The sequence below is a fragment of the Desmodus rotundus genome, chromosome 1 (assembly GCF_022682495.2).
Source record: "Desmodus rotundus isolate HL8 chromosome 1, HLdesRot8A.1, whole genome shotgun sequence".
Classification (NCBI taxonomy): Eukaryota; Metazoa; Chordata; class Mammalia; order Chiroptera; family Phyllostomidae; genus Desmodus; species Desmodus rotundus.
In genome coordinates, this window is record NC_071387.1 from 156,245,138 (window position 1) to 156,268,322 (window position 23,185).

At 35.8% G+C, this 23,185-nt stretch overlaps 1 long non-coding RNA gene across 1 annotated transcript in view; it reads right to left on the reverse strand.

Annotated features, from left to right (window-relative positions):
• Positions 1-4,017: 4,017 nt before the first annotated feature.
• LOC123480093 (uncharacterized) overlaps positions 4,018-23,185 on the reverse strand; it is a 32,178-nt gene continuing 13,010 nt past the window's right edge. The window contains exons 2-3 of the long non-coding RNA XR_006655957.2: positions 10,319-10,489; positions 4,018-5,792 (exon numbers count right to left, since the gene is read on the reverse strand). This is a non-coding gene — a long non-coding RNA (uncharacterized lncRNA). The remainder of the gene's footprint in view (positions 5,793-10,318; positions 10,490-23,185) is intronic.

Here is a 23,185-nt window from a genome sequence, read left to right on the forward strand (position 1 = left end):
GAGAAGTATGGGTGTTAATAATACAAATGATTTGTATTAGAATAGATCATATTTATTAAAGTTTACTATGCACCAGGTACTATGTTAAGGACTTAATACTCATGACTGTATAAAATGGTCACAAGATTACTTTAAAATAAGCTCTGAAGTTATATTGTATTGTAAACAGGGAGGCTAAGTTTGACAGAGGTGAAAAAATTTTAATGCAGTTTCACAGTAAATAGTAGAACCAGGATGCCTTTGTGGCCTCAAATACAGCCCAGGGAAGGATAGCAGCCCCTGTGCCTGATGCTGTGAACGAGCTGATGGCTCCCACAGAGCCATTCACAGCCCTTTTCTGCCTGTTTTTCTTTATCACGGAGATTGGAAAACTACAATTTTTGACATTCTAAAGAGACTGCGTTCTGTCTCATTGATAATCTTTTTTTTTTTTTTTCAAGTTTTACATCCCAAACCACAATGCAGTTGTCCTTGCTCCTAGGAGTGACCATGTGATCGATTCTGACCAACAAGGTATAAGGTGAAGTTGCTAGCTGGGGCTTCACAGAACTTTTTTTTGAAAGCAGCGGACTCAGTTGGATAGCAGATCTCTGGTTAAGAGGATAGATCTCATGTTAAGTGTTGTAGCCACACACACACACACACACACACACAGAGATAAAGAGATTCTTGATCTCTTCAGTCCTCCACCTTTCTTCTTTTTTTTAATTTACAGTCATTTTATCTTTTTTTATTGATGTTCAAGTACAGTTGTCTCCATTTTCACCCCAACACATCCCCCAGCCCCACTCATCCCCACCTCCTACCCTCAAACCCACCCCCTTTGGCTTTGCCCATGTGTCCTTTATACATGTTCCTTGATGGCCCTTCCCCTATTATTCCCCATTATCCCTCTCCCCCTACCCTCTGGTTACTGTCAGTTTGTATTTTATTTCAATGTCTCTGGTTATATTTTGTTTGCTTATTTGTTTTGCTGATTAGGTTCCACTGACCGGTGAGATCAGATGGTATTTGACTTTCACCACCTGGCTTATTTTACTCATCATAATGCTCTCCAGGTCCAGAGCTGTCAAGAAGGGTAGGAGCTCCTTCTTTCTTTCTGCTGCATAGTATTCCATTGTGTAAATATACCATAGTTTTTTTATCCACTCATTTACTGATGGGCACTTAGGTTGCTTCCAGCACTTGGCTATTGTAAATTGTGCAGCTATGAACATTGGGTGCATAGGTTCTTTTGGATTGGTGTTTCAGGATTTTTAGGGTATAATCCCAGCAGTGGAATTGCTGGGTCATTTTTAGTTTTCTGAGGAAATTCCATATTGTTTTCTACAGTGGCTTCATCAGTCTGCATTCCCACCAACAGTGCACTAGGGTTCCCTTTTCTCCACAACCTTACCAGCACTTGTTTGTTGATTTGTTCATGATGGCCATTCCAACTGGTGTGAAGTGGTATCACATTGTGGTTTTAATTTGCATCTCTCTGATGGCCAGTGATGCTGAGCATCTTTTCCTATGTCTCTGGGCCCTCTGTATGTCCTCCTTGTAGAAGTGTCCAGGTCCTTTGCTCATTAATGACTATTAAATGCCTATTAAAATACCAATGACATATTTCAGATATAGAACAAATGTTTCAAAAATGTATATGTAACACTAAATGACCCCAAAGAGCTGCGACAATTTAAGGAAAGAAGAACACAGTAGGAGGGATCCACCCTTCTTCTTTATCTATCCTAGATTATTCATCTTCAGGTTTGTTGACACATAAAGAGAAAAAAATACTTTCTGTTAAGCCTTGTAATTTCGTGAACATGGCTGACTACACTGATTACCTAAGACTGCTTTCCAGGCCTAGTTCATTTTATTGTTCTTTGCTTCATTGTGCTTCATAGGTATTGCAGTTTTTACACATTGAAAGTTTGTGGCAACCCTGTGTTGAGCAAGTTTCCTGGTACCATTTTTCCAACAGACTCAGATGATGGTTAGCACTTTTAGTAATGAAGTTTTTATTAAGATAGGTACTTTGTTATTTAGACAAGTTATTGGCCATGTAATATACTACAGTCTAGTATAAACATAACTTTCATATGCAATGAAAAATAAAAAAATTCCTGTGACTCGCCTTATTGTGATATTTGCTTTATTATGGTTGCCTAGAACCAAAGCCACAATGTCTCTGAAGTATGCTTGTATAAAGTTTTGTGATGTACTGGGAGGGGGAGCAATAATTACTAATATTTGTGAAAATAAAAGGATAGATGACTGAGTTGTATATTTTAATTGTGGGATATTCTCTACCATATTTCTACAAGTAAGTTAATGTTGGATGAGTTTCTTTTCATTGAATGTGAAACCCTAGCACATCTGAAATAGCTCTCCATTCTTCTTGCTGTAAGTGCAGGTTAAAGCATGAGATGAGCCTTGGACTGTATGCACAAAAGCAATGACTATAGCCCACATCAGAGGGTTTCAAAATCTAGAGCTGAACCCATTGTTAGGCCCAACAGATAAGGGAAGAAGAAAATCCAGGAGATAAAAATAAGACATTTTTAGAGAAGGTGGATACTCAGGCTTTTAAGCTGTTTTTCTGTTAAAATGAACAAAACCCACTTCCTTTTTTTTTAACTTTATTTTTTTATTGTTATTCAGTTACAGTTGTGTGGCTTTTCTTCCCATCCCTCCACCCCACCCCAGCCATACCCCCGTCCCTCCCCCACTTCCACCCTCCCCCTTGATTTTGTCCATGTGTCCTTTATAGTAGTTCCTGTAATCCCCTCTTCTCACTGTCCCCTCCCCACTCCCCCCTGTCCATTGTTAGATTGTTCTTAACTTCAATGTCTCTGGTTATATTTTGTTTCCTTTTTTTTTTGCTATTTATTGTGTTCCAGTTAAAGGTGAGATCATATGGTATTTGTCCCTCACCGTCTGGCTTATTTCACCTAACATAATGCTCTCCAGTTCCATCCATGTTGTTGCAAAGGGTATAAGCTCCTTCTTTCTCTCTGCTGCATAGAATTCCATTGTGTAAATATACCATAGTTTTTGGATCCACTCGTTTGCTGATGGGCACTTACAAAACCCACTTTCTAACCCTACTCCTCCAGTTAATGGTTGAAATAATCCCATCTTCAACATTCACTGGGTGTGAGATCTTAGACATGGTTGTTTCCCTCTCTGAGATTAGCAATTGTTTTCAACCATAAAATCACCATTTTGCAACCCATTTCATAGGATAGTTTTTAGGGTTAACAAAAGCAACGAATGTGAATTGCCTGGTACCATGCCTGAAAACAGTTAACAGATCTTAATTCTCTCCCCACTCACTCAGTTCCCCGTCATGCATCCCCTTTGACAGACTTATGACTTTAATGACCTCTGTCTAGTCTCAGAAAGACTTTTTGGCTTTTCTTAGTTCATAGCCTAGTCACCATCCAAAAACAACATATATTAGTGAAAGAAATACCATCTGCTAGGATGTAAGCTCCCTAAAGCTAGTCACCACGACAATGTCCACACTCCTCAAGAACTTGAGTTTCTAAAGAATTTCTACTTCGGATATCGGAACAAAAAAAGAACTTTGAGCCCACTATGTTACCATTTAATGATTTATCAATCCAAATGACTTATCTTTTTCAAGGCCCAATTTCGTCAGCCTTTACTACCCATCAAGCACAATACTTGAAGACCTATAAAGCAATTGTCAACAAAGGCAAACCCATATTTTGAGTGATAATATGAAAGCATAAGAAACCAAAAACTACCCTACAAAATAATGGTTGTTTACTGTGACCTATTCACTAAGCTAGGCACCTTCATACATTGTCCCTAATCTCCACAACTCTGCAAAATGGATGTCAGCCCCACAGTACAGAAAGGAGTACCAAGGGTTAGAGCCCTGGCTGTCACTAATTCGGAGAGCTTAACAGAGTCTGATTCCAGATCTCTCATATTCCAGTGTTTGAGCTCTTTGCCCTCCATCCACTACATCCCAGAAGAGGTGAAGATTATGAATTTCTGGAGAAAAAGAGAAAAAGTCAAAAAAATCATACATCCAGTTTGGTATAAGATGAGGTTTGGAAGCTTTAATTATTTAGATCTATAATATTAAATCATTTATTGCTAATAAAAATATAATAATGTCCAATATTACTATCTCAACATACAGAGGTATCTTCACAACATTTCTGTGAGACAGATGTTACTACTTCCTCATATGGACAGATGTTGAAATTCACAGGGAGAAATAGCTTTCCTAAGGAACAGACCTTGGACCCACACTCTGACCCTATTGCTTGGTCCAGAGTTTTTTCCATCATGCTGCCACATTCTGCTGTCCATGAAACTTGGCTTGAATTTTAGTGAAAAAAGGACAAATAAAGAGATGAGGACATGGAATAATCACCATCTTTGTCTCTTCTTCCTTCCATTATCTAAAATGTTTTCTGCTGAGCAAGGTTTTTTTCTTCTTTTCTTTTTTTAAACAGGGTGTCTTCTGAGAAGTCATTCTGATAAAGTATTGATTCAATAAAGCTAGTCTTCCCACTGAGCATGATTAGGCAAGTATTGGAGTGATTTTCTAAAGGTCTTTAGTTCATGCTTGGTTTTCAGTGTGTCCTTTTCCTCCTCCTTAATGTCTGTTTTCAAACGAGCAGTGAGAAATCACTTTAAGAGCTAGAATAGCTCTGGGGTATTTAACAGGTGCTGGAACTCATGTTTAGGTCACCAGTTCAGATCCAAAGATATATGGTTCTCTTTTCTTCTAACCTGACTTCAAGCAGTAAGACCAGACTGATATCTTTAAACTGGTATATTGTACCATAAAGCTATTCCTTCCCTACTTTGATTTAGGTGTGTTGGTGAGGAATCAACTAGGACTGTTACCTCTGAGAACTAGCAGGGCAGTAACCATCAGTCATTCCAGTGTCACATGGTGTGTCTGTTATGCTATTAGAAGAAGGGCAGTTCAGTGTAAGCAACCAGGTGAGGTAAGGTAGCATATATTCCTTTAAAAAATTCCTTTTGAGTACAGGAAAGGGGGAATTACGGTGAACAACAGAAAAAGCATCAAGGAATAGTTGACAAGGAAGAAAGATAATGATGATCCATGTTCAGACTAATTAGAAATATCAGAAAGAATGGTCAAATGAGTCAATAGCTAAACATGGGAATAAAAAAAAAAAAGAGTCAAACGCCAGGTGTTTCAAGTGTGACAATTAGAGAACCCTGGAAAATAGGACTGAAGGGCAGAGCTGGAGGCAGTTAGTTTAGTACTCTGTTATTCATAATTATCTTCTGATGATCATAAGTGTTAAAAACATCATGTTCAGGTATTATTAAGGAAATAAGGCTAAATACACAGACTCAATAATACTTCTAGATAATATCCTGGTTACTGAGGTAGACCAATGACGTAAAAGTGTCCTTCACAACCTAGCACTTGCCAAGTCATCTTTCCATTTAGCTGGGCCATACTTGACATATTTCTCATTTTGTTCCTTCTTGAACTTCTGTTTTGTATTGTGCAATGCTCTATTAGCAAGAGTAAACACTTCTATTTCACTCTTCTCTCTAACAAATATTTACTACTTTAATCTTTGTAACAAACCTCTGAGATAGGATCTATTATTATCTCCCCTTCACAGATAAGGAAACTGGCGCAGAGAGGTCCATCGTCTTGCCAAGTTCCTACTGACAGTTAGTGCAGTTAATATATTTGATAGTCTTCTGAGAATATGATCCCACTACAAACAAAGCTATAGGTGTGTTTCCAAGTATTTAGTGGGTCCAGGACTGACCTGAAAAAGAAATTGTCTTTTATTAAGAAACTAAAGTATGGAACAGGGAATATAGTCAATAATAGTGCAGTAACTATGTGTGGTATCAGGCAGGTACTAGACAGACTGGATGATTACTTCTGTGAGTCATCTAAATGTCTAACCCCTATGCTGCATACCTGAAACTAATATAATATTGTATGTTAACTGCAACTAAAGTTTTTTAAAGTTTCTAAAAAAATAAAAATAAGTGTCAAAGTTAATTAATAAGTTATAAAAGAAACTATGATTTAATTCCTAATATATTTAGGCATGCAAATTATATTTTTCAGAAGTAGAATGATATTATCTTATCTACATAATAATTATCATTATAGAAATATAAAAATTTCATGAGGAATCTAAAAATTATAGTATTTTAAATGGCTTTGTTCTGAATGCTCAGCTAGAGTTAATAGGGCATCTCTTTGAGGTATGTCTAGTTTACAAATAACAAAATGATATTTCCTCCATCATTTCTGGGCACTGTAAACATTGTTTGTATTCATGGAAATGCTAGTTCAGTTGGTGGCATTTTAAACAAGGAAGCAGAGGCTGCACTTTGGAGCTGAACATAAACATAATTAGAAAGGTGATGATGAGCTAAACTATATTTATATAAGCATTTGAAATAATGACTTATAAGTCCTGTAGACTCTTTTTCCCCCTTTAAAACAATCATACATGGTGCCCTATTGGTTTACTTCTTAGCATCTTATTCATGGTGTATATCTTCCTGCTGGATACAAAATCAAGTCATTTTTTAAATCAAGCTTATCTTTCTTGCTGGGTGCTTAGCTAAGGTAAAATCTAAGGATTCCTCAAATTGTTTCATTATTTTTTGAAATCAGAGTTTCAACCAGTGGTAATTAGAATGACAAACTCCTAAACTATATGTCACAATAGGCAAGGATGTGCATAGGTATGTGTGTGTGTGTGTGTGTGTGTGTGTGTGGTTCATTCATGTGCCAAAACAGACTATTTCACTGGTGACAAAAATTGGGAGTAGAGACTAGTAAATATGCTCTCTCTATGGGGAAAAAATGAAAATTTAAAATGAGGTTGATTTTCCCTGTATTGCATATTTATTTACCAGTCAAAGTCATAGAAAACCCAAACTCATTTCAGGCTTCTCAAAAAGTAAACCAAAAAATGAATAAGCATCTCTGATAAAAGTGTGTGTATATGGCTGAAATGCTGAATATCACAGATGAAAAGAAAAGCAACTTCCTATACTTTCTGAAAAAAAACTATACTCATCAAAAATTATTTCTAAACAATCTACTGAGTAAAGTGTGAACGTATTAGCCTGAGGCTTTTCTGAAGTTTTCCTAAAATTTGTACACCTCAAGTTTCCATCTCTGACCTTCTTGGAAGCATGAGCTTTCCATCTATATATCCCAGACATATGCTATCCAAGAAGACAGCAGCATAAAGTACAATGGAGTGGTAGTTCTCAAACTGTGAGCCAAGAACTCCTGGAAACCCATGAAAATCTTACATGTAGCCTATGGATGGTCTTTGTATTATGCAGGGTAATTAAATATCTGTGGCAATGACCATCTTGTCCTGGCATGAGCTAATAATTTACTTATGATACATAGTAAAATTGGATGTCAGATCATTATTGCCTCATTGAGAAGATCGCTAATTCTGATGCATTACTTGGCTGGGTATGGCTGGAGTACAAGGGGTACGTAGCACAATAGATGCTTTGGGTCTATCCAGGTGGCCTGAGGATTGAAATATTTTTCTAGTCATGTTCTTGGACAGCCACTTCTTTGGTATCCTGATAGTTCCAGACTGCTGAAGGTGTGATAGTTTACTGATCTCATATTCTATGAGAAAAAGTTTACACATTCTAAAGGAGTTAGGTTTCAAATGACTATATGGAGTGTAATTTCCACTGGAATAATTTCTCTTAATCTTGAACTTTAACCATTCCCATTGCTATACTCTCTCCCCAAAATGAGTAGTTCATACTATCTTCTGACTGCCTTTCAGCACATCAACCTATTCCTCCCAATCTCACATGGTAGTACCTTAGGGACAGGGACTATGGCCTGCTTGCTTGTTTCCTCCTTCCTCCCTTCCTTCCTTCCTTCCTTCCTTCCTTCCTTCCTTCCTTCCTTCCTCCTAGCTCCTAAGAGTCTACTCCCTAGAATCAGTTTCAGTGAATGTATGAAGATATCTAAAGTAGGTGATGTGCTGTACAATGATACCTGATTACCTAAATGTAAAATTACTAACATTGGGAAAATAAAAAAATATAATCCTAATGCTTTTAAAAATGTACAGCCACCTCACGTCATGACAACATGTCTGCTGATATAAAGGGCCCTTCTGTGACAACCTCAGTACCCTGCATAATCATTTGCAAAAACAAACAAACAAACAAAAAACCCACTGGCCTCCATTTTCATATCATTGCCTCCTGCCTCACACATAAAATTCTATATGAATTTTAAAACCTAATCTCAACCCCAAGGTTTAGACCTGCAAACCTTAGTTTTCACTAACTGAATCCATCCAGTTTTGTAATAGCATCTACACTGTAATCCTCAAGCATCTTATAACATGCTCTTTTGTGAGCACTCATGTTTCAAAGAAACTGACCGATCTGTCACTACGCAGGGCTCCTACTATAAGCTTACTTCTCTATTGGCACCTTTCTGGCGCACCCGAGGTTGTGTGGAAGAGGAGTACTGTGAAAAGATTATTTAAGTCTGGTCATTGAAGCAGTTAAACAGTGCATCAGACAAAAAAGATATCGCTCTCTTAATTAATTAAACTTCTTAAGAGACTGAAGGAAAAAAATTTATGAACTATGACTTCACATTTGAGTTTCTGAGATATTTACCTTCTGAGCTTAAAGTCTCCCACTTTCATATGTCTGCACTTCTGCATAATTGTTCCCTCTATGTGGAATGTTCTCGCCGCCGCCAAGATAGCATCTCCCACAGCAGCTTCATACTTTTCACCACATCAGTGATTACAGCTTTTTTGCAATATTTGCTCTGCTCTACTCCCTGCTTATTTTACTTAATTTGTGGCTTTAAATGAACTATTTTTATTTTTAACTTAAATAAATGTGTTTTAAAAGGAAGTTTTATGTCCATGCCATAAATAGATGGTGGCCCAGGAAAATTAGTTTAATGAAAACCATACAGTATTGTTACATTCTAACTCCACATAGTTATCTGCTGAAAACTCTGAGCCCGAGGCTTGCCTTCTATTTCTTAAAAAGGAAAAGCCTTAGCGAGTTCTTTGTCAGCACCAGCCTGAAACTTTCTTCTTGATATAATTAGAAGTGTCAAAAACCTGAAAGGAAGTGAATTTTCTCATTATGTCATTCAATATCGATATGCCTCCTAAAATTATCTTATACACACTAATGGTATGTAGCCCTCAACTTGGGAAACACTGGGTTGAACGTTGTCTAAGGCCTCTGCCAGCTATAAGAGTTTATTATATTGTACATCACTAATTTCAGTTTACAGATACAAAAAAGGCACAGAGGTACATTCTTTTCTGAAAAGCTGAGGCACAAACATCTTATAGGAAGAGCTGACTCTTCTCTCTATTCTGTGACTCTGGGTAACTTGTTCAGACATGAAAAGGTAATGAGGAAGTGTGAATAAGATCAGAATGAGGATTCAACTGGTCAACTTGATTTGGTTGTTGCAAAAGAGCTTTATCTAACAATCAAATTGAAATATGTCATTGAATGAGTTGAAACTATTTTTGGCAGAGCTGACAGGCAAATGCTGGGATCAGTTTAACAAAGTAGCTGTAAGTTGGGTAAAAATGCTACACTTACTCAAACGTCTTTAACTTGTTCTAACCACCCAGTGTCCATTTATATGATGGGAGTAAATGTTTTAAAAACTGATATGAATAGCTCTTTCCATTTGCAATTTTTGGGGGTTTTTTTGCTATGAACTTGTACAATTAGACAAAATAAAACCTGAGTTCAAAAACTTTGTTTCCTCCATCTGTAGAGTGCTTCTAGAGTTATACAAATGACCAAAGTTTATCATCTTTTTGTTATCCAGCATGAAGTAAAATGAATAATTAAAGCTGACTCATATAGAAAGTAGCAATAGAAAATTAATGGAAAAATTTGTAGTTATTTTTGGTCTACTGCAAATATAAACACCATAATAGCAACTAAGATATCAATATTTTTTAATAATCCATTTTATTTGGTCAGAACTCTGAGGAGTTCCATCTATTTGCCTGGAACTTAGAAGGAGTACTTTTCACAGGATTAAAGTTGGTGTTAGTTATTTCAGATGCTCACTTCGAAATGTGAGATAGGTGGCCCACCCTCACTAAGAGCAGCCTCAAAAATATTGCCACAGCACCTGCCACTGTGAGATAGAATTTTCAGTTCACACAAGCTTCTGATGCTCCCTTTTGCCTTCAGCTACTTAATTCCTACTTCACTGTGCTTAGAAAACAAGGAACATGAGCCAGGCCCACAAGTTGCACAGCAAATTACCCACATTATCTGCAAAACCAGATGCTGAGTTGGAATCTTGAAATTCAATGGCTTAGTGTTTTGGAGAGCAAGGGCCTGGGAACAAGATTTGGGTTTCAGGTTCAGGTTCATCTCCACCACTATCTGCGACATTGAGCAACTCCTTTGTCTTCACTGATTTTCAGTGTCTCCTTCTCTAAAAGAAAGGGTGAGAAGGGATCTTTACAAGCCAGTTCTTGCTTCAACATCTTATGATTCTAATTCCTGTAGTGTTACAGGGATATTGAGCATTAAAAATAATGCTCGATAATCTCAGACTTCAAAGTAGCAACCCGGTCTTAGAGGTTTTAAAAAGAATAGATAGCATAAACTCTCATTAGCAAGTCATGCACTTTATTAAGGAATTAATAATAGACCCACAATTAGACAGATAATTGTGTTTTCAATTGGCTGGTTAACTCATTGACTCTGCTATATATTGACCTTCAGAAAGCTAAAGAATGGTAGATGTGGACCGAACCATTACATAGTTGATCTTCAAACATACCTGTATTAATATTTTATTTATTGTACTTCATTTTAATTGTAGTGTGATTAAGATTCTAAAGAGATAACTATTTCCTTTATGTGAGAACCCCAGTGAACAGTAGCCTTGAAACATTTATCACAAAAATAAACACTGACTATTACCCACCAGTTATGCATAAAATGTCTGAGTGACTAGACTAATATTGGCCTTCATGTAAAACCAGTGATTTACGTTGAGCTTCACAGGAAAAGTATGTTTCCACAGATTTGCAGAATATTCCCAACCTAGAAGCCTAGCTGGGAAAATGCATACAAACCTTTACTTTTCCACAACAGCTCCATCCTACAACCTCAAACTGAAAACCTAAAAACTACATTTTCCAAACATTTTGTCAAAACCACAGGATTACTTTATTTATTTTAAATTTGAACTAAAATTTGATAATTTGTAACCACACAATTTTTAACTCTAATATTCTTCTCTTTTCCAAGAGCAGTATTCTGACTTTAAGAAAAGAGCCCTGACCAGTATGGTTCAGGTTGGTTGGTCCACATTTTGCAAAGTGAAAGGTCACCAGTTTGATTCCTGGTTAGGGCGCGTGCCTGGGTTGAGGGTTTGGTCATCCCTGGTTGGCGCGCATAGGAGAGGCCAGCAACCTGTGTTTCTCTCTCACGTCAATGTTTCCTGCCCTCTCTTTCCCCCTCCCTTCTCCTTCACTAAAAATAAATAAATAAAATCTTTTTAAAAAAAGTGGCAGGTAATAGTAGCTTCCGTCATCCAACATCTGTTGAGATTTAGCCACTCTTAACAGATAAGTGGTAAACTTCAATAGGCATCTGGCTCAGCTTATTATTTAAGTTATTCCAGTGAAATGATCTTCAGTTTAGTGGGGTTCCCGTCTCCTGATCATTTATTTAACAAACTATTGGGGCCGACCATGCATCAGGCACATCATAATCTCCTCATGTAATTTCTTATCAAACTCTATTTTTTCAATGACTCAAATATGAAACATCTAGTGACTCAAGCTTGGAATCATATTTTAGATGCCTAATATCAGCCCTACAGAGAGAAAAGAAAAGGAAGTCTGAAGCTAGAAACCACGAGAAAGTGTTCTCTGCCCAAGATCACCAGATTTCCTTCACCTCTGCTCAGACTCCCTGCTCCTGAACCACACACTTCTGCACACCTGGGTTTCTTCAGCAAGAGGAGGCAGCACAGCACAGAGTAAGAACACTGCCTTTGTGACCAAATTTGCTTTTGAATCCTCACATTCCCCACTTGCTAGATGTGGAACTTAGTAAGTTTTTAAAACCTCTTTAAACCTAAGTTTCTTCTCTAAGTTGGAAATAATAATATCCTACTCAAGGTTGCTGCAGGGATAAAATAAGATAATGTGAGTACTGCGTCTGCAAATGATAAGCAGTCAGGAAAGTGTAGCTCCAATTTAATCTTGTCATTAGGAGAGCAGAGAGATGACAGATGAACTAAGATTTATTAAGTTCCAAGTACTCCTTGGGCAAAAAGAGGTTCTAGAAATTACCCTCTTCCTGATCTCTCTCCTCACCCCCACACACCATTTCTCCTTTATGAATTTGAGAACTAATTCTCTAGCTTGTGTACCATCTTTCCCTTCATCTCTCCTTTCTAAATCCTCATGATTCATTTTAGAAATATCATTGTATGTCAACAACACCATTAGCAGGGGAAAAGCATAAAAAAATAGTAAAGATTCAAGCCATTACCTTAAAGTTATTTATTAGCAGATATTTCTAAGTAGTGAAATTAGTCATGATTTTTGTCCTCTTGACTTATGCTTTCTGTATTTTCCAAATTTCTACATTGTCATGTGTCACTTTTATTTTTAGAATGTATTTTTATTTATTTTTATTTTTAAAAAAATGTTTTAAAGATTTTATCTACTTTATTCTTTAGATAGGGGAAAGGAGAGGGAGATAAACATCAATGTGTGGTTGCCTCTCAAGTGCCCTCCACTTGGGACCTGGCCAGCAACCCAGGCATGCGCCCTAGACTGGGGATCAAACCGGCGACCCTTTGATTTGCAGGCCAGCACTCAACCACTGAGCCACACCAGCTAGGGCTTAAAATGTATTTTTAAAAGTGTGTGTGTGTGTGTGAGTACATAGCTGGAGGAAGTTACTTGTTAAATTCAGTAAAGATGTGGTTGTAGGAGATTGTCTGAAATAACTGGAGCATGCATGAGTACTTAGAGAAAATTATTTTAGAAAAAACCAGGACTCAGACTTAGAAGACATTGGTTTAAATCCTAGTACAATGATTTAGTAACTATATGACCTTAGTCACTTAACCTTTCTAAGCCTCATTTTTTCATCCATAAAATGGGGTGGTAAGACCTTTCTATAGTTAATGCCTTGAAGATTGAGATTGAATGTTAAAAAAGATGTATAGTATATGACACAGAATCAGAGCACAGATGACTTATAACCTGTCAAATATCTAAATGCTTTTTAAAAGAATTAACCAGAAAATTTAGGTTAAAAATTTCTGCACTAATTAACATTATCTCATGCATTTGAATGTTCCTTCCATATCTGAAGTGTACCATGGTGAAAACTAAGCTTAATGTTTTTCCTCAAAGTCTCCTCTCAAACTAGCTCCTTTTCTTATATTTATTAGTGTAATTGATGATAAGACTTGCTTTATAGATCCCTAAACTAATAACATCATTTCATTCCAACTTCTGATTTTGTAATGTTCAATATGTTCCTTAGTCCAGTTGAGGTTTCTTCTGGAATACTGGTTTGATTCCACTCTTTTTTGCTCCTTCAGAGTTTCTTAGGCTCGGCACTATTGACAGTTTGAGCTGGGTTATTCTTTGTTGGGGGTAAGAGAGGCTTCCTGTGCATGGTAGGATGTTGAACAGCATCCCTGACCTCTATTTTGTGACAACTAAAAATGTTTAGACATTGCTAAATATCTCCTGGGAAACAAAATTGTTCCCGTTGGCTCACCACTGCTCTACTTTGCTCATGTCCCGTAAAACAGCAATCTGGGATTACATAAGAGACTGCACAATACTGCTAATAGTAATAATGACTTTTTAAAATGCTTACCCTCAATTTAGTGACTGAGTTCTAAAACTCCTATAATGAATTTTCAGGGAGTTGTACAAGAGGATTCAGAGTGCACAGCCTTCATAGCTCAGATGCTCTCCGAATAGGACAGTGGTTCATGTCTGCCTTATTTAAAGGTGTTATTCATTATTAAATGAAAAGGTCTCCCTCACCACTAAACCTCACTCTGGAAAGAGGCATTTCTTAATGGCCTCATTTTAAAATGTTATATTAATTGCTTCCATTATGCATTTTTCATATTGTCTTCTTGTTTGTGTGCATTAGAACACACATTCATTGTAGTGTAGAAGATGCACTTTGTATCTAAAACTGTCTATAACCCACACCAACATATTCACTGCTGTGTTCATTAAATGTCAAATAATAAAGTATTATGTGTTTTTACAATGCACAAATCCTTAGTAGATTATTACAGAGTTGTGTGAAACTATTTTAATGATGTTTAGGTGGACTAGTTGGGTTTTTACATGTTCTAAGAATACATTATTATTTTCCCACTTAAAATAATAAAGTATTTGCTCTTGCTATACAAAAATTTACCTTTCCATGTGTTTCGGAAGTAGATTAGATTCAAATAATTAGGAATGCCTGCAGTTACATTACTTGAGCATTTTTTGTGTTAGACCTTGTGCTAAACATTATCTCTTTAAAATGAACTACCTCAGCAGGGATACCTAGAAGAAAGAATAGAGAATAGATGTGGAAGAGAAGTAGAAGACTTCATTTAAAGTTTTTTTTAAGAACTTCTGACAGTCATGGCAACTGATTTTTAAAATTTTTTATTTATTGATTTTAGAGAGACAGGAAGGGAGACAGAGAGACATTGATTTGTTGTTCCACGAATTTATGTGTTCATTGGTTGATTTTTGTATGTGCCCTGATGAGAGATCAAACCCACAACCTTGGCATATTGGGACAACTCTCTAACCAACTGAGCTACCTGGCCAGGGCTCATTTCAAGTTTTTTTAGAAAATATGTTCATAATCCTGGTCTTAATTCTGAGATGAGATAAAAAATCTACCCTGTCCTCATTATAAGGACAAGACATTCTATTCTCTCACTTTTATGTACTTCTCCATTGTCTGAATTCTAGATTATGTTTAAAATATTTACCATTTCATTAAATCTCTACTAGCTATATTCATTAATAGCCTCTTTTGGTGAACCCAGTTGGCTTCAGTGTCTACCCTCTATGAGTTCTTGGTGATTCCAAAACAACTTTGACCATTTAATCTTTTAAAAATACTCTATTTTCAAATATATATCCCAAACCTAGATTTCTTCTTGCCTGATCTGCAGATCCTATATTCAACTATGCAAAGGACATCACATCTAAGGTGAGTTACAGCCACAACTATGATCCAGTTGTGCTAAACTGAATTCATCGTGCCTCCCTCACCCAAAATCTGCTTTTTCCTTTTGTGTTTCCCCCTTCAGTAAAGAGCATCATTATGATTATCTCCGTTTATTGAGTCGGAATTAAAGCACGATCCATGGCCTCCCTTATTTCTAATCTCCAATCAACTATCAAGTCATGCTGACTCTCTCCCTTCAGTAGCCAATTCTCAAACCTGTCATGTTTCCCCCCTACTGCTACCGTGGCAGGTCTGACTCTCACAGTCTTTTGACTGTTTTATGCAGCAATTTACTAGTTGATGTCCTAGATGGCCAACTAAGTATTAAAATAAACTGCTTATTTTTCTGAATTGACCAAAATGCCCTGTGTACGCTAACATAGACAAAAGAAGACGCCCGAGGTAGCCGCCAGCCCGTGCCGGGTTCAGGTGGGCCATAGAGGGCAGCTAAGTTTAATTACCAGGGGTTGAACAGGAAATGCCAAAGACTGAAGTAAGACCAAGAACCATGTGTATAATTTCTTAATTAAAATTTATCAGTGCGTGGCTTATTTTATGAGGTGCAAGTCTTCTATCAAGAGAAAGGTTGCAAATTGGAATATGAAATAGAGTAGATTTTGTTGTCAAATGAGAAAGAATAAAGGAAGTCAGAGACTGGAATATGGAGTATTTACTAGAGCATAAATGAGGTATAATTGACACATCATAAAATGTGCATATTTAAAGTGCACAGTTTGTTTAGTTTTGACAAACATACATATCTGTAAAACCATCACCATGATCAAAATTGTGAATATACCCATCATTCCCAAAATATTCCTTTCACCCTGTTATAATGCCTTCCTCCTAATAATCTCCAGGCAACCACTGGTTGCTTTCTTTTAGTATAGTTTGCAGTTACTTGATCTTTTTTAATAAACATATGTATTCAAAATAGCATATTTCTTTTAATATTTACTCATGTGCATATCAGTACTTTCCTTATATTTTGTTCATGGTTAATATTCCATTATATCTATATAATAAAATTTATTTATTCATTTACTTATTTGAATCATTCCTAGATTTTTCCTATTACAAATAAAGTTGCCATGAACATCTCTGTAAAATCTTCCCCTGTGTGAGGTATAAACACTTAGGAATGAGTACAATATTTGGATAACATTATAGGTGCATGTTCAGCTGTTTAAAATACTGCCTAACTGTTTTCAAAGTGACTGTTCCAGTCTACTGTATCCTTACCAACACTTGGCATTACTGGTCTTTTTAATTCTATACATTTTAATGAGTATGCAGTGGTATCCCATTGTAATTTTAACTTATATATCTCTAGTGGCTAATGATGCTTAGCACATTTTCACATATTTATTTTCCATTTTAATAGCTACTTTAATAAATTATCTGTTCAAATAATTTTCCCAGTTTTAAAAATTGTTTTGTTTGTTTTCTTAAATATGAGCTTTGAGGGTTCTTTATATGTTTAGGAAACAGTTTCATTATTAGATATAAGTTTTGCAAATATCTTGTTTTTCCTAGTGGTGGCTTATTTTTTCATTCTCTAAACAGTATATTTTGATGAAAAGAAGGTTTTAATGTTGATAAAGTACTTTTTTAAAAATGGGTTATGCTTTTAACTATCTAAGAGTTCTTTGCCAAACCCAAGTTTATAAAGATTTGTTCCTATTTTCTTTATCAAGTTTCTTAAGGATAAATCTATTATCCATTTTTAATTAATTTTAATATGTGGTATTTTGGGTTTGGTTTTGTTTGTTTTTGCTTTCTTTGTACATGTCTATCTGTGTGTTTGTGTGTGGAAATAAAATTGTTCCAGCATCATTTGCTGAAAAACTTTAAAAAACAAAATAGAACAAGAACCAAAATAGTAGTGGCTATTGAAACCAGCCAAGGAAAATGACACAGAAACCAGGGATTGGCAGTGCACGGACTTGTAGAATTCTGCAGAATATCTCATTTCTCATTTAGGCCATTTTTAATGCACCAGATGCATACTTGCTGGTTCTCGTACAATGGCATCCTAAACGATGTCCTGGCACCTTTCTTGGGACACATAATCTCAAGTAAGGTAAAAGTATTTCAACTGTGTATCAAAGTAGGAGATTATTAGATTGAACCAAAAATGGTCAGTAGAAAGGAATATCTGAATTAGCTATTTGGGGAAAACATACAATTTATGTCTAATTATATATCTTTTGTATCTCCATAACTCAACTTAATTTTAGGATCTCTTAGGCAGAGAACCTTGCCTTTACCCCATGTATATCTGTTGCTACTTGTAATATCTGCTTAGGCTTCTCCATAGAATAATTTTGCTTACTTTGGAAGAGGGTTCTGTGTATTTGTGCTTGCCACTTTGTATTGTATTAGAGAAAGAATTGATATATGTTGGTCTTTGGATAGAACAATAAACAACACATAAAAATAATTAGTTACAGATAAATAATATGTATAGCAAAGGATGTCATTTTAGGTAAAGTAAATACATGGAGCTTTGAATATTCTAAAATAGTCCAAAAAATTTCCTTGGACATAGATTAAAATAACATTTTGTTTTTAATCAACATCAATTTGTTGCAAATAATTCTCAGACCCTGCATTAAAAAAACTACTTTTGCTTAATTTTATATTTTGTATAATTTGTAGTAAAAATAGATAAAATTATTTATTGTCTATCCAAACACTATAGGTCTATATAAGTAAAAATTTGAGATCATCACATTCCCAAATAACTGATGAATGAAAGCAATGCACAAAGTAGAATTTGGAAAGTGTATTGATTTTTCTAATTTTTACAAATTTAACCTGATACAGGCAATATAAACATGGAGATTTGTGAGGTCTGTTCTCTCTTCATTCTGAAATGTTAAGTACTTTTATTTCTTTGTTCTAACTGTAGTCCCTAACTGATTTCGTGGGCTCAATTGTCTTCAGGGGTAACTCTGATTTCTCTTCCTAAAGATGAAGAATTATGGAACAGATTAAATGGAATGCTGTATAGTTAAGAGTAATTAATAATGATTATAATAGCCATTAATTAATAAATCCATTCTAATTGTAATTACTTACAATAGTGAATTAGAAAATGACTTTATGTTAATGGATCAATGAGAGGAAAAGAGGGTCTTTAAGTTTGTAGGAGTGGGTAGGAAAGTTATTAGAGGATAGAGGATAGGGCTCATTAACGATATCATCTAAATGGCTTGTCCATAAACATTTTTCACATATCTTCTGAGAAGACAAGATTTTTTTTCTGATAAGACTGCTCATGTCCAAATGTTCACCTCTGACAAACTCTGCCAGTATTTCCTCCAGATTCCACAGTAAAACATCAAAAAGAGCAGCTCTTTGACCCTGCATAATGATCTGATTTCCTATGAGCTAAAAAGGTGCGTATCTGACAAACCAGCTGGTAGTGTCAGGACCTAAAAAAATGAAGGGTCTGAATTGACCAATAGGTACCTGCTTGACATTGCTATGCCATATCAGCTTCTAGTGTTCTATTGTTTCCAGTAAAACCATCTCTCATTTTTATCATACTTTATTGTTTGCAAAGTGATTTCACATACATTATCACATTGGGCCCTAAGGAAAATGCAGTGAAATGAGTAGGACAGATATCCGGAGCGTGGCCATGTAGTGTCATAAGTAGGATGCCAATTTCAATCTCCTTTCAGGTGATGAGAAGTTGATTGAGTATCTTGACAACAGAAGTCATGGCTGAACCAAGAGGTGATTCCACAGAGAGAATAAATCAGCTTTTTCAGGGATCTTTGTCTCCATACCAAAAAGCCCTTTGGATTTTTCTGGTAATAGCCCCTGGTTCCAGGACTTAAGCACAGGGTTTCCCCTCTGTGTATTGACTTACAAACAGCTTGATGTGGACCCCCCGCCAATAGTTTGAAGGGGAAGGAGGTGTTCTCATCTGACTAGGTTATCTGGAACATCAGAACTCAGGTGGAGGGGAGGGTCAGTGGTGGAACCTCTTAAGAACCTTTTAAATTCCTTTATCACTGAACTGGTCCTGGTTAAAGTAAAAATCCTGTGCTAAGCGGATTTGGCAGGATTTTTCCTGCCAAAGGAAAACAGTCTCACAAGCACTGTAGAAAGAGATAGTTAACAGTGTATCTAGAGAGCTCTTTTAACCTTAAGCACAGTCAAGAAATAGTGAAGGATCTTGCCAAAAGGCCTTCAAGGTTAACACAATGCCTTGGTCACTGACATTAACAAAAGCAGAAAAAATAATCATTGGCTCATAGTGAAGTGAAAGGAGAGAAGGAAAGAGGGGGAAAGACATGGAAACAACTGGAGACATGGCCAAAGTATAAAGTTCAACTTCTCTTGGGTTTTTTTTTCCATTTTTAAAAAATATCCAGAAAAACTATAATCATAGCTATTATATATAGTTTGAAAACTCAGGAGTTAGCTACATACCAACAGAAGACATGCTGCAACTTTATGTCTAAGACCAGTGGCACATATTTCTTTCTACTAATCTTAATTTAGAAAACTAACTGTGAGACATGAAGACTGATCCTAAGAAAAAGGACATTTTAAAGAACTAAAAGTACCTAAGTCTCTAAATAAAAATGCTTTCATGAACACATTTTAAATGTTATACTCTAAAATCAAAATTAAAAAATACAAGAAGATGAAAAAGTTTGCATTTTAGTTCATGTAAAACACATTTCTTCATCTAGAAATACATTCTACTTAATAGATTTTGGGTTCAATTTCATTGATGCATTTTTGATAAACCCAAAGTTTTAAGCATGTTCTTTTAGTAAAATATCAATTCACACATACATTTAATTTGTTTCCAGTCTTTTCCCATGTTTGTTGACTTTCACCTTAGCCCCTAAGATTCTTAAAAATTACGTAGGGCTAGATTTTTTTCTGCATCGCTGAGATGAGCAATGATCTAATTCAAGTTATACAGCTAAAATTTTAGTTGTAAGTAAACAAATATACATTTGCTATAATAAAAATAGAACAAGAAAAATAAAAACCTAGAATTATATCAATCCTTTACTCTGTACCACACAAGGCACTTTAATAGGTGACTCAATTAGTCATCCTCCACTTCAGAATAGAGCTGCAATATGATGATTTTGTACTTTATTGTGGATTTTAATAAATTTTTACTAAAGTGGATTACAACTGATCAGCTCACATAGTGACATCTACCTAAAACAAACAATTTCAGGTAATTTCTGTTCTTTGCTCATAATATCCCCCAATTCTCCTCCCTACTCCATTTTTATCACACACGGTAGTAAAGATAAGGAAGGGAAATCTTCAAAGATGTTATGACAAAACACACAATTGCAAAATCGAAATGCTTGTTGGATGAATCCTATTATCTCTAGAAAAAAGTACTTTCAGTTTACCTGTACCTCAAAAAATTGTCTGGTAGTTTTCTGATATTGGTTTAGTCACCTGCCCTAAGTCACACAGTTTGCAGTATTGCTGAAGATGGAATCTAAAGATTGTGATGCTTATTTCATTCAGGACTGTATCAATTTTTAACAGGAAAAAATAAAAAATGATTTTAAGTTAAACCAGGGATCAGCCAGGGGATAAGAGGGCAATCTCAATTTCCAAATTCTTAATGGTCAGCTGTCCATGATCTCAATTACCTAGACATTTTTGAAACCTCCTGGCTAATTTTCTTTGTTATAGTCTAGCATCCTTACTAATTGGTTGCTGTATCCATTCTAATTGGTCCATTTGTTTTTAATAGCTCTATTGAGGTAAAAATTAATATTTCTTATTTAACTGTAATTTTTAAAGTTTTTTCACACATATACATCTGTGAAGCCATCACCACGATCAAGATAATGAGAATGTCCATCACCTTCAGAAGTTTTCTCATGCTTCTTTGTAATTCCTGCCTCTTGATCCTTCCCCCAGACCACTACTGGTCTGCTTTCTGTCGTTATAGATTAGTTTGAACTTCCTAGACTATTATGTAAATGATTTGCACTCTTTTTTTGGTCTAGCTTCTTTCACTCTGCATAATTATGTTGGGATTAGTCCATCTTGTAAAATCTGTCAATGTTTCATTTTTGTGTGTTGCTGAATTGGATTCCATCGTTTGAATACACTACAGTTCACTTATCTATTCACCTGTTGATGAGCTATGTCTACATTAGCAGGGTTATTAGAGCTGTGCAGGTTTGGGGTTTAGATGCATATGCAATTATGATTGCATTTGCCTATTTTTTAAAGCCTAGTTAGCAGTTCATCATAATGTAACTCTTAAAAGAAGTTATTTAGGTTTCAAAAATGCCAAAACATCAGCATTTCAGGATTAGCAGGCTATATTATACTGCTCAAAACAGTTTAGCCTGTGCCTATATATTAAAGCTATTGGTCATGTCAGTCAGTCAACAAGGTGTTTGAGTGACCAGAATAATCACGTTAGAAAAAATGGCTTTCATTTCTATTTTATAAGTTTGAGAGGTGTTTTAAAACTTAAGAACAATTTTTTTCATTTGAAAAATCTATTGATGTTATTGTTTTAATTGGCTGAAGGGTATAGGACCAAAATGGAGCAGATTTCTGACTTCATTGATGAGCACTATAGAGAAATGCTGATATTTCACAAGTATACCATTATTAATGCCCAGTCCTCTAGTCCCCTTTCATGCAGAACTCCCACTGGGAGTACCATATGAAAAAGAAATGTAGGATGAGACCCGATTATTATAATTCACAAGACTAATTATGACTTTGAGTTTGCCTGGATAAGCTAATTCTTTCTGCACCCTGGGATCAGTAAGCACGAAAGTAGTCTCACAAGGATTTCACTGCATTTAACATTCCATATATTTATAAATAAACCCAGAGACATTAAACAGCACTTCAGTTCTCCAGTATTTTCCTTGTGTTTTGTTTTTAAAATTATAAATATTTGACCTAAGACAACGCCATAGGTGTAGCTTCACTAAAAAATAAGGCACACAATAACTCCGTAATTTTTGGCCCTGACTCATTTGTTTTAAATAGACTATTTACTTTTATTGACATCACTGGTTAAATAAGACTACAGAGGGACATGGGAAAGCAGGATTAAAGGGAACTTGAAAGAAAAGAAAACGACAGACAAATAGGAGTTGGAAGGAAAAGAGAGAACTGGAAGGCCTGGTATAAGATGAAAGACGGGCAGGAGGGGCTCTGCTTAGCTTTCATTTTTATTTGTGGGGAACTTTGTGAGTGACATTAAATGATTAAATTTTCTTGAATGATTTGAAATCTGTGTTTGATTTTTTGGTGTGGCAGATCTCACAAACACTGATTCCAGAGCTTTCTATGATGCCACTATCAAAAAATCCCTCCAACGGCCTTCTTTATCCAGTCACCCATTGTACATCTATCTGAGAAGGAGTTCTTTGTATCCCGAGTAATTTCCATGTTGTGAGGTTTCTTGTCTTCAGTTACCTCCAGTTTTATGCTTTAGTTGGAACACTCACATAGCATTCAAAAAGGAAAACTCAAAGCAATATAGACTTTTGTGTCTTTTACAAAGAATTAGGGCTGTGTGCCCCTACTAATATAGCAATATATTACATAAGGTCAATACCCCTTTTCACATGCCTCTAATACAGATGCATTTTATGAAGTACGACAGCAAACACTGAATCACTCTAGTAGACATATACAAAACAAGTAGTTATTGCTAGTTGCATAAAAATAATTATGCGGTTGTGTGATGAAAACCAACTTTTAACTGGTTTAAAGAAGGAGAAATTCTACCCCCAAAAAGTGGAAAAGCTAAATGTTGTGCTCGGGAAAAGAAGCCATGCTATAAAACTTTCTAATGCAGCTGTCTCATCTAGAAAAGGCACCATACTTTTTTTTTTTTTAATAACAC